The sequence below is a fragment of the Mustela erminea genome, chromosome 14 (genome assembly GCF_009829155.1).
Source record: "Mustela erminea isolate mMusErm1 chromosome 14, mMusErm1.Pri, whole genome shotgun sequence".
NCBI classification, from domain to species: domain Eukaryota; kingdom Metazoa; phylum Chordata; class Mammalia; order Carnivora; family Mustelidae; genus Mustela; species Mustela erminea.
In genome coordinates, this window is record NC_045627.1 from 76,642,328 (window position 1) to 76,654,993 (window position 12,666).

Below are 12,666 nucleotides of genomic sequence, written 5' to 3' on the forward strand. Positions count from 1 at the left end.
GGAAGTGGCACTTTGTTTTGCTTGGAACATTACCAGCAACTGCTCACCACTTTGGAGAATCACATTGTTCTTGGCAATACCATTGGCTATTTGCATCATCGTATAACACACCTGAGCATATTTATAGTTATCATCTTTATGCTGATTCCACGTGTAGATATAAGCGTCTTTTACCCTCCTGTATTGTAATTGAGTCTCTGCATGTATATGTTAAGACACACATAATTCTGTAATTTTGGTCCAAATCCATCCTCCTCAACTCCACTTTCTGGTGTAGGTCTAGAAAAGGGCAACTGTATTTCCCTTTACCAGGTAACGCTGTGCCCACTTCTGCCAGCAGAGGGTGCTAGAGGGAAGGTATTAGGCAGGAGAAGAAAAGCCCCTCTTCAGTCCTTTGTGATTCCTGCCTTTGTGACTTCAAGGACACTTCTTTCCTCTGCTAATGGCAGCTGGCTCCAGTCTTCAGCTTCTTTGGTACTTCCAAAATGAGCTTCCAGGTAATCCCCTGAAGTACTGGTATGAGCAAGACAGCACTTCTTTCTCAGAAGTCTAAGCCTTAGGTCTACGTGGCCCCTCTTCCAAGCCTCTAATTTCTGAAAACACCCACCTCTTCTCTTTGTTCCTCTAGCAGGTTAATACATGGGTCTCAACGTTTGCTTTTTTAGTCCTTCAAGCTCCATCGCAACACATTTTTTATATTAAATTCTCTCCTGGGGGAGAACTGAGGATGGCTCAGTTGGTTAAGCATCTGATTTTTTTTTTTTTTTGAGATGTTATTTATGTATTTGAGAGTGTGCGAGAGAAAGTGAGAGAAAGAGCGAGCGAGCACAAGTGGGAGAGCGCGGTAAAAGGAAAGGGAGGAGCAGACTCCCTGCTGAGTGCAGAGCCTGATGCCAGCCGGATCTCAGGACCACAAGACAACGACCAGAGCAGATGACAGCCACTTAAGTGACTGAGCCACCCAGGCACTTCCCAAGCCTCCCACCCTTGATTTCATCTTGGTCATGATCTCGGAGTAGTGAGATCGAGCTCTGTGTCAGGCTCCACACTCAGCGAGGAGTCTGCTTGAGATTCTCCCTCTTCTTCCACGCCCCCACCCCTCTTGCACACTCTCTCTCTCTCTCTCTCTCTCCAGAATAAATAAATCTTTAAAAAATTTCTCTCTGCTGAAATGATGGGTATGGTTTCTGTTTTCCTGACTTCATTCTAATGGGTACTTGCGGCCAGAGTGGTTCCAGGAAATAGACCCTCCAAGATGAGATTTGGGATGGGTTGGTTCTATCCCTAACTCTGCAATCACCTGAGCTCTTTGCTTACAGAACATTTTTATCTGGCTATCTGTGGTCATGTAATGCATCATGATTACCTGACGTGTCACCTGTAGTTGACTGTGCCTACTGAAACAAATGGTCTGGAGGACCAAATGGTGGTTGCGCTTGGTAATGAGCTATGGTAATACTGATGACTACAAGAACTATGAGGTCAGTGGCTGCTTCCGAACATGCTGGAGAGCTTATGGAAAGGAAATAACAAGATCAGGGTTTTAAACTTTCATCTCAGGTCACAGCCAGGGGACTAGAGAGTATCCATGGCAGCTCTAAGATAATCTACTCATTCCCAGGGTGACAGCGTCAAACTTACTGAAAATCACATCCAAAATTAGTTGTCTGGGTTGCAAAACAATAACTTAAGTTGAATTCAAAGACTATCCAAGTATCTTATGTTAAACTTCTGGCATTAAGAAGGAATAGATGTGAGGCTCGAAAGGGCGACTTCTGATGGAATTTAACAAATACGAGAATTTGAACTCCCGGATCTCTCTAAGCCCCTCTTGTCAAGCCTGCTTTCCTGTGTCTGGGGAGAATAGATTCACTTAAAGATCTTCTGTAACCTTACTCTGGGGAAGCGGCCTTGCAAAGACATGCCAATCATTCTCAAGATGCACCCTGACCAGCCCTGAATCCTCTAGACTCAAAAGTAGAGTCCACTTGACATACTCCAAGGAGATGAATACAAAGTTTGGCCTAGGATGACATAGCTTATACTCTCTAAGAATTTCCAGATTTTTCCAATATACAGAAAGGTAAAAACAAATATATATAAAGACTAAGCTGTTGGAAATGGATTTGAAAAGTATGACTCCAAGGAGGAAAGCATACAAAACAGGATCAGGGAAAATGTACAGATATAAATGCCCTTGCAAGAGATCCCGGTGGTAACGTATAAACTAGCAGACCTGTCAGCTTCCCACCACACTGCTGGAACTGCTTGACTGCCCGATGATTATAAGGCGGAAAATTCACAGCCCTTTATTATTATTTAAGCCCAATGCAGGACTAAGACTATTACCTGACAGATACTGTTTAATACCTCCAAACTTCAGGCTGAGGTCCTTACTTTAAGAGGGACTTTTCTTGGGAAGACTCATTCCACAGTTAAAGGTGAGGGTTGTTAGTAGCAGACCTACTGCTCTATCATCCCTACCACAGCTCCTTCCACAGTGTCAGTGCCGAGCCAAAGGTTCATAGTGTGGATCCTACCTTCTCAGCTCACACTTCTCAAGTCAGTGCCTACAACTGCAGTCTGATGAATCCACAAATGGATTAATCCACAATGTATGGGGACCCAAAACATTCTCATCACCACCAACATGGTTTCATGACAGAATGCAATGAAGGAGCCGGACTCATTTGAAGAGAAAACAAGATGATGACCACTGTAATACCATGTAAAAAAATAGAATCTAGCCTCGATGCATTTCTGGGTAATGAAATGAAGTAATTCTAGATCTTCTCAAGCTGCATCTTAGAAACTTTAATGAAATTGCGGAAACCTATGAAGTTGGTTTTATAGAGCATGAGTGGCGGGAAATAGGATGATAAGGGAAGGAAAAATAACATTCCTTTAAACACCATTTTATATAGGTCTATATCAGTCAAGATTCAGTCAGAGATCCAGAACCACCATTAGAATCTCTCTCTCTCTCTCTTTCTCTCTCTCTCTCTCTCTCACACACACACACACATACACACAGACACAGATTTATTACAAGGATTAAACTTTATGCTGTGGTGGGAGCTGATAAAAGCAGTTCCTGTAAGGCTGTCTTCATATCTGATGCTAGACCTTGAAATCTGCAGGCGGGCATTTGAGAAGAGAGATGTCAAGTGGGGACTGGAATCCGTGTCAGCCTCACTGTCTCCAGCTTTAATGATGTGGGTATCATGCCCGAGAAGCTGGCGCCCTGTGTCCCACAGATAAGTGCAGATCTGGAGGAGGAAGTCAGAGAGCCCAGGGAAGATCCAGCGGAAGGTGAAGCAGCAGCAGGCTGGCTGCCCGCCCACACTGAGGAGGTGAGTCAGCAGACAAACAACAATGTGCATGAGCTGCGGAAGCACCCGGAGACCCTCCCCCAAACTTCTGAGCCTAAAAAGATTACATATTTGCCACCACATATTTGCACCTCACATCTCACACAAAAATGTCTCTTGCGGCACACCCTAGCTGGACATATCTAGGGGAGGGAATCATGGGAGTTGTAGTTCAGCCCAACCTGCTGGACACACTACAAAGGTTCTGCAGTCCATGGATTCCCTGTCAACTTGGCACACATACATCTCTTGAAATTACACAATTTCCAAATGAAAGCAATAAAAAGTCAAATTGTCACCTATCACGTACAATTATCCCATATATAACCTAAACCACATTAACCGTATTCCCAAAAGAGGCTCTGAAATCTCTCCGTCATCTTCGGGTGATGTTCATTCCTTTTTGAGTTAATTTATACTCTCCCTTTTGTACCCTATAATTTAACTACTGAGATGACAGGGGAATAAGAAGGGAACGAAAGTGGATATATATATATATATATATGTGTGTATATATATATATATATATATATATATACACACATATATATATATACATATACACACATACATACATACATATACATAAATAGAAACATATTCATATACAATAGAAAAATTACCCATAATGGCTTTTGCCCTTATTTCTGCAACTGGTCACATGGTCCTAACTTGTATATACCACCTTCTACTACTAATTTCATATTCCCCTTACCCTTAGCAAGTGCCTCAACTGGCTGTGGTTTCTTTGGTGACTCAAATGTCTGTTCCAGGGGAGTCTGGGGCATTAGCAATGCAGCCTAAATTGGGCTGTTGTAGTTTTCCATTGACTGTAATCATAGGACCTGGAAGCAAGACTAAAAGCAGCCTAGAAGACAGCTGCATTCTAGACATACTCCTCCTCGCTCCCACTGAGCAGTAGCAACCCAACTCTCCTCCTAGAGTCGGGATAAACGACCCCAGCCAGGGCAGAACCCTTCTTGCTTGCTTGTTGATTCACTGGCAAAAAGCCCCAAGTGGGCGCATCGCAATTTCAACTCCCAGGTCAACGGAATCACTGTCACGCCCCCTTTTGGAAACATTCCTCTCGTTCCGACTAAGACCTTCCAGCCAGCAGAATCTAATGTTATCCTGATCAAGAGCCAGTATTGCACACCCATTTCCACCCTTAATTTCCAGACTCATGAATCATGGCTCCAGAGAAACAGCAACACACATTGCTGCTGGAGAGTATGTACTACACCCCGGGACACCATGACACATGGTGCTGCCACTTCACCACCACTGTAACTGAGTTCTATTTATTTATGCTTCAGATTTTATTTATTTACTTGACAGAGAGAGTCTGCACACGCAGGGGAAGCGGCAGGCAGAGGGAGAAGGAGAAACACACTCCCCACGGAGGAGGGAGCCCTATGCACGACCCAGTCCCAGGACCCTGGGATCCTGACCTGAGCCAAGGGCAGATGCTCAACTGACTGAGCCACCCGGCCACCCTGTAACCATTGTTCTAGCAAGCCAGCTGCTTCTGGTTTATAAGAAATAGGGGATGCCCCAGGAATTACATGAGCAGCATGGACCAATCACCACATTTGATTTGCTATAAGTTATTTGATCAGAAGCAATGCTGTATGGGACACAATGACAGTAGATAGATTTGTAAGTCTGTAAGTTATCGTTCCTGAGGGATGAAAAACAAAAAAGCACCGAGGGATGAAAAAAGTCCATGTCCAGAGCAAGTGTCTATCCTGATGAGAACAGAATGCTGTCCCCCACCCCCGCCATGATGAAAACAGGGCGGTAGAATTGAGCTGCCACGGGAAGCCGACTTACGCTCCTTGGGATGGTTCCACATTGGGTGCTCAGTGTTGGTCTCTGCAATTGGTAGTTTGGACACTCAACAGTGGCTTTGTTACATTGGTCTCGGTGAGGGGAAATCCATGTTTCTTGTCCCATGCTTAACCTCCCATCCTTGCTGGAGTGGTCACCTTGTGAGCCCACTGGGCAATGATAGGAGTGGTTGAGGACAGAGGCTGATCACCCCCACAAAACAGGTCATCTTATCCAGTGGATTAAAATTCTGTACAGAGGCTGCCTCTGAAGCGTGTTTACACAGGATGAAATTAATATTTATTCTCTGTTCCCACTCAGAGAGCTCTAGCTACATACTTCGTCCTCAGACCTCCTTGTCACCAATCTTCCAACCATGTTCTTTCCAAATTCCTGACCACACAGCCAAACCATCAACCATATCTCAGGAATCAGTGGGCACCCCTATCTCCAGCTACCTCCACTTTCAGGAAAAGCAAACAACCTGGTGCACTGTTGCACATTCTGCTCTCTGGAAGCTTCCCTGTGTTGCAGGGTCGTCTTGGAGAGGGGCCGTGGTGCTAGAGCTGCCCACTTCCAAGCAGTATCAGTAGGTAATGCAAAACCATCTGGAAACCAAACCAGAATTATTATTATTATATTTTTTTCCCCTAGCAAACTGGTCAGAGAATTCCTCATGAGGCCACAAGTGATAACTGAGGGAGAAACTGTTGTAGAAGTAGGGCCCTGGTCCTCCGGGCCACTTCCTCATGCAACTTACTTGTATCTTCAGAATCTTCTCGAGCTCAGTCTCGTATCTATGAAGTGCTGCTGCACGTGCCCGACTTACTGGATGACTTAATGGGTAGCACACAAGGTCATCACAGGTCACACAATACCAGGTCATTAAGCACAGCTTAGGTCTCATGGGGCTGTGGTGGTCCCCTGCCAAGCATTCAGTGTCTACTAAGAGCTCAGAGCCTTATATAAAAGCATAGTGTTATATGGCTTGACTCCAAAATCCAGAGTCTGTACTGCAGCTCTTGTGTACGAGCCTGCCCAGTGCTCCAGGCAGGAACGCTGTCCTCCACCGATGCTTCACATACCGTTGGGTCTGCTGGGTCACAGGACCCAAGCGCCAGACCCGTGTATACCACTGCCTAAACCTGCTACAGAACCTTCTATTGTTTGAAGACCCACTCAAAACTGGCAGCTTTTGGGGCCATTTAGTAATGGGTCAGAGTAGTGGGCAAATTTTTGCTTCCAAATTCCAAAGAGGTCTACTAGGTCTTCTGCTTTTTATTAGTGGTAGCATGGGGCCAGATGTGAACTTGTCCATCACATGGAAAAGATATTTGATGTGCCCCAGACCTCTGAATCCCTAGAAGTGTCCCCAAGGTGGCAAGCCTCTACGGTTTTGTGGGCTTTCTTTCCTACCTCCTGGTCCATATGTCTCTTAACAACACGCATATATTAATACTTCATCCTCAGCAATCAGCAGAATATCATCAAGGTATAAGAGCAGCATGATGTTCAATGGAATGGAAGGGTAATCAAGGTTTCTGCAACCAGATTATGACAGAAAGGTAGAGAGAGAGATCTTCCAGCTAAAACAGTGAAGGTGTATTGTTGGGTCTGCCTGCTGAAAACAGACTGCACTTGATGATCTTGACAAAAGGTCAGCAAACTATTGCACAAAGAAAAAAGTCTGGCCCATCACCTGGTTTTTTATAAATAAAATTTTATTGGAATGCAACAATCTCCATTCATTTACATATTGTTTATAGATGCTTTTGCACTACAGTGTAGATCTGAGAAGTTGTGACAGAGTTCTATGGCCCACAAATCCTAAAATATTTACCATCTGGCCATTTATAGAAAAATTGCTGATCTCTGATAATAAGGAAAATACATTTGCCTTATTTATAGCTATCAGCCAGATGCAAAAGGATATGTTGATTTGCTTCAGCTATGAAAGCACATCTGGAACAACAGCTGCAATCAGAGTTACCGCCTAATTAGGTTTACAAAAATCCACTGTGGTTATACGAGTTTCTTCTGTTTTCTGTAGGGTAAACAGGCAAGTTGCATGGAGAGGTGAGAGGAATCACCATCACTGCATCCTTTCCATCCTTAGGAGTGGCACTAATCTCTGGAATCCTTCCATTAACATAACAGTGCCTTACTATTTTCATAAACAGAGGCAGTTCTAGTAGCTTCCACTTGGTCTTTTCTGCCATACTAGCATTCACTCTATGAGCCAGGGAATCAATGTGGATTCTGCCAGTTGCCGAGTGTGTCTACTTCAGTTATGCCTTATAAATCTGCGCAAATACCCACAGGCTAGATTCAGGTACCCACCGGGACCACTATGAAAAGAACCTGAGCCAAAACTCCACGGATCATCTAACAGTGATTTTTTTTTAAGGCTCTACTCTGACTGTTGGGTTTCAGTGACATTCGGAGTCTCTAAGAATTAGTTCAGTTCAGAGCTAGTATATAGTAATCCCTTAAAAAGTCTGAGGCTAGAAAGACCAACAGAATAAATGTTTGGAAGTACGGCATGGTCCATTCTCAAGAGTACCTGGCTTTCCCTTTATTCACGTGACTCCAGATCTGTGAAATGACTCAGGTCTGGGAAATGACTGAGTAACTGAGGCTGTCTACTTTGGTGATTCAAGTTGGACTTCTGTTCATTAGATCAAGTGAGACCTTAGTGGTGACGCCACCTGCTTTAACTGTAGGGACACCATGATTAACTAGCTAATGCCAAAGATCTCTGTAGTTTAGGCTACTTTAATTACTGCTTTGCCTCTGTTGCCCATTATGTTAACTAAATTTACCTTGACTTTGGTAATTAAATGCTGCCACTTGGCCCCTGCCATCCTAGGATCCCATCATCCCCATTTAATTTAAGGATCCCAATTCAATGGTAGCAGTTCCCAACTGTAATCACTTGCCTAGAGAAGAGCCACCCCAGAACTCTTCAAGAATCTGGGGTTCCCCTCATGACTCTTCTCACTGCTGTGGAAAAGAGTGTATCCCGTGAGTCCTCTTGAATATAGTCAGAGGCTGGGTGAGCAGGTCTTACATGATTAATCCACTAACAGTCCAGTTTCCTTAAACATTACAATTTCCTGAAGAGCTTCCTCTATAATATACAAAAGAAGTGTGGCATTTCTACTTCATGTAATGGGAGGTGCCTTTGGGTCCAGATTTTGGGTCAACCAATCAAACAAACAATTAGATCTATTCCATGCTCATTCAACACACTGAACCTGGAGTCTCTGATTATCTGTGAGCCAACATTTGGCCCGATCCAACTTTATATTCCTTCCATCCAGATCTTGCATCCTTAAGGTCTATTCCCAAACACATTCTCTAAGTTTTCTTATAAGTGGTCAAAAGCGTGCTGGCGGACACATTACCTTTAAGAAAGCAATACCAAAACTGACAGCTGACTTCTCAAAAAAATGGAAGCCCGCAAAATGGAATGACATCTTTAGGATATGAAGAGAAAAATATGCACCAACCAAAAATTCCAGTGAAATATTTTTCAACATTGAAAGTGAAATAAGTGAATAAGCAGACACAGATAAAATAATACATAAAGGTAATGATATCTTTCAAAATGAAGGTGAAATAAGGATGTTTTCAGACAAAAAGGGAAGAAAACCCCAAAACAAAAAACAAAACTTTAGGGGTGCCTGCGTGGCTCAGTCAGCTGAGTGTGTGCCTTCGGCTGAGGTCATGATCCCAGGGACCTGGATTGAGCCCCACATTGGGTGACCTGCTCAGCGGGGAGTCTGTTTCTCCATCTCCCTTCGCTTGCTGCTCTCCCACTAGTGTTCTCTCTCTAATAAATAAAATCTCTAAAAAAAAAAAAAAGTCTAAGTACAATAGATTCTTTCTGTAGTTTTGTCAACTCTTGCTTTCTATATCTTGTCTATACCACATATTATGTACAGGAACATAAAAATTACATCATCTTAATCCACTGTTATTTTACCAATATGTTATATCTGGTTTTACCTCTTGTGATGTTTTTCATCTTCAATCCTTTTTTTTTTTTTAAAGATTTTATTTATTCATTTGACAGAGATCACAAGTAGGCAGAGAGGCAGACGACAGAGAGAGGAGGAAGCAGGCTCCCTGCTGAGCAAAGAGCCCGATGCGGGGATCGATCCCAGGACCCTGAGATCATGACCTGAGCCAAAGGCAGAGGCTTTAACCCACTGAGCCACCCAGGCGCCCTTGATTCATATTTCTAAGTTATATCTTTTTCTATTCCTTTATTAGAGCCTCTCTTTACTCTTTTAAATATGACTCTTCTAGAAAATATGGTACTAGGTATTTTTAAAAAACCAATCTATGTATCTCTGGCTTTTAATTGGTGAGTTTGGTCCATTTCTGTATATTATAATTAATACAAAAACTTATTTTGTTTTCTATTTTTCAAGCTTTGATGTATTTTTTCCCATATTTCATTGGACTGGGCAAAAATTTTTGTACTGAATTTGAGAGTTATACTTTGTATTTTTATTTTTCTAGTGGTTACTCAGAATTCAATACTACATTTCCCAACCACCAGGTGTGGTTATATAAGTTCTGGCTGATGAAATGCAAGCAGAAGGGTGGGACTTTCAGAAGGCGTTTGTAAAAAGGGAAGAGGTAGACCCTTTCCTCCTTGCTTCCTCCTGCTACTTTTTCCAAAATTGGAAACTGGAGCTTCAGTACCTATATGGGCCCATGAAGTGATTTTGAGTGTGGCTGTGCTAGACGGTACACAGAAAGTTAAGACTGTGTCTCCATGATAATGTCCTGATATAGTCCTGGCTACCGACCAGGCTAAAGGCAAAGAAACTTCTTTAAATTACTGTTATTTGGGATTTTTTTTTTTTTTTTTTTGGTCACGTGCAGCTGCTGGACCTAATACGGCATGGTTCAATTCCAGGAATTGTTTCTTTAATTGTAATTAATCTCTTAGCCTATGGGATGAAGGTCTATCTCCCTTGGTCTACAGACAGTCTGTAGCACTTGGCCTTTCCATCTGGACTTCTTCCACTCTAATTCCCACACACTGTGGATTTCCCCAAACGTAGAGCCTGGGATGAAGACCTGACTGTAAGTAGTTTACTTCAGGTCCTGGGAAGTAAGGGTAGAGGGAGAATACGAACAGAGGAAGGAAGGCATAAGAGGGCTACTGCGGTCACTACTGTGGTCAGTGGGTCCTTGATCCTACTGGGATCTTCTGAGAAGTGCTCAGAATACTTCCTAGAATTGCTTCCCACCACAGAGACAGGACACTGGAATATTTACCCACTAGATTCCAAACCTTCTTGGCTAAGATTTGTCCTCGTGGGTTCTAACACCACCATGCTTTCGGAAAGAGCAGGCTCCCCATACAGAATTTCCAGTGGCAGAAATTCTAATGAGTAGCATGAGACTGAGATGAGATGCTGTCACCGTGAGGTGAGTCTGAGCTTGCACAGAACTGTCCACCACAGCTGCAAACACAATCAGAAATAGGCAAAGGGAATGTGGCAGCAGATACCAGCGGTATCTGCTCTATTGGCCAAGGAGTTTTCGTAGTCGCTATGTAAGTTTCTGAAATCTATGAGCTTCCTTCTCATTTCTATGGCAGCTGTAGAGTTGAGTTCTGGAAACGAAGTTGAGTTCTGGAAATGAAGTGTGTAGCTTATGCAAATTCGCCATTTCCTACCCTGAACCAAACTCCCAATTTTAGAAACTCTTTTCTCCCTGAGCTTTTTCACGGTATGTTTTCCTTATCTCTTTGACTGCTCTTTCCCAGTGAATTCCTCCTCCCTATTCTGGTCCTTAAATGCAAGGAGTCCTATGTTTGTGTCTACTCCTTTTTCTTTCACTTTACCATCTCACTGAACTATCTCCTTTTTCTTTGTATCTCATCTACCGCCTATAAAGGATAACTTTTCCAATCTTTATTTCTAGCCTAGATCTCTCTCCTGACTTCTTAATTCAAATTTATCGCCCCCTACTAGACATGGTCATACAGATTCATCACACAAGTAAGAGAATCTAACATATTAAAAAAAAAAAAATCTTTTTATCTTTCTACATCTCAGTAAAAAGCTCCTTCACCTACCCTCATCCAAGCCAGAAACTCCAGAAACATCTTTGCTTTCTTCTTCTTCTTTGCTTCTCCTAAGAGCAAAATTGGGTTGCTCTTACCACATCTTTTAGGACTACTCTCTCCTTTCTATTCCCATAGTAAGTAACCTTTATAATCTTGTCTGAGCTTTTTAAAAAATGGTTTCTTGCCTCTAGTTTCTCCCCTTGCCAAATAAAAGGCATATTGTTTATACCAGTGTATAGTTTAATCAAGAAGTTTTACATGGTTTGTTATGAAAGCCCCTATTCTTCCTCTAAAACTCCCAATTTCCTGCTCCACAGAAGGATCTCTTTCAACACCTTGAGCAGACTCTTATTATTTACTTGCTTTCTTTAAATAATATTGGGGCACCTGGGTGGCTCAGTGGGTTGGGCCTCTGCCTTCGGTTCAGGTCATGATCTTGGGGTCCTGGGATCGAGCCCCGCATTGGGCTCTCTACTTGGCAGAGAGCCTGTTTCCCCTTCTCTCTCTACCTCCCTCTATGCCTACTTGTGATCTCTCTGTCAAATAAATAAAAAATTTAAAAAAAAATAATATGTCCATAATTTCATGTCATGATATTTCTGTTCTAAGCGGTAATAATGTTTCCTCATGACAGATGATGATGATTTAGCTTCTCTCTCTCTCTCTCTCACACACACGCACACGCACATGCCCTGCCCCCAGTTCCACCACATATCCATCCACTCATCTTCCCAATATAGCAGCAACAACATAATTTTAATTAGATCTATATTTACATTACTATGGTTATATAGACATATTTTTAGTTGAGCTATGTGTGTATTATGATTACTTGTTCCTACAGAATAGTTTATTTTTCTTGGTGTTCCTAACGATCTCATTTGTTTTTTTGTTTTTTGTTTTTTTTGGCTTGGTTTTCTTTGTATTTATCACTAGTTCAATGTCAGACTCTCCTATCTTGTAAATCTTCTCAAACACATAGATAATCCATCTATAAGTTTTATCTTCTTGAGAACATCTCTTCTGACCTGCTCCAGTCTAGACAGGTTGGTTGGCTGTTCCAACTTGATATATAGTTATCCTGGAATTCTGCTTAACCAACATCCTAGGAATTTCCTTCACCTCCCTCTGATGACAGGTTTTCTGATCTGATTCCTTCATCCTTTTTCCCTTTGGTTTACTCCCGGAGGTTTGACGGAGCACATCTTCTGAGAGCTTCTTGAAAGAGTGCAAGGTAGGAGAAATATTCAATACCCCATACATCTGAAATGACTTATTTTATCCTCATACTTGACAGTTTCTTTGTACAGAATTCAATTGAAATTATTTTATTTCAGAATTTTAAAGGCATTGCCCCAGTGCCTTCTTACT

At 42.5% G+C, this 12,666-nt stretch overlaps 1 long non-coding RNA gene across 1 annotated transcript; it reads left to right on the top strand.

Moving 5' to 3' along the window:
- The first annotated feature begins 414 nt into the window (after positions 1-414).
- On the top strand, positions 415-3,353 carry LOC116573616. The gene is made up of 2 exons (XR_004278890.1): positions 415-497; positions 3,141-3,353. It is a non-coding gene; the product is annotated as an uncharacterized LOC116573616 (long non-coding RNA).
- The last annotated feature ends 9,313 nt before the right edge of the window (positions 3,354-12,666 follow it).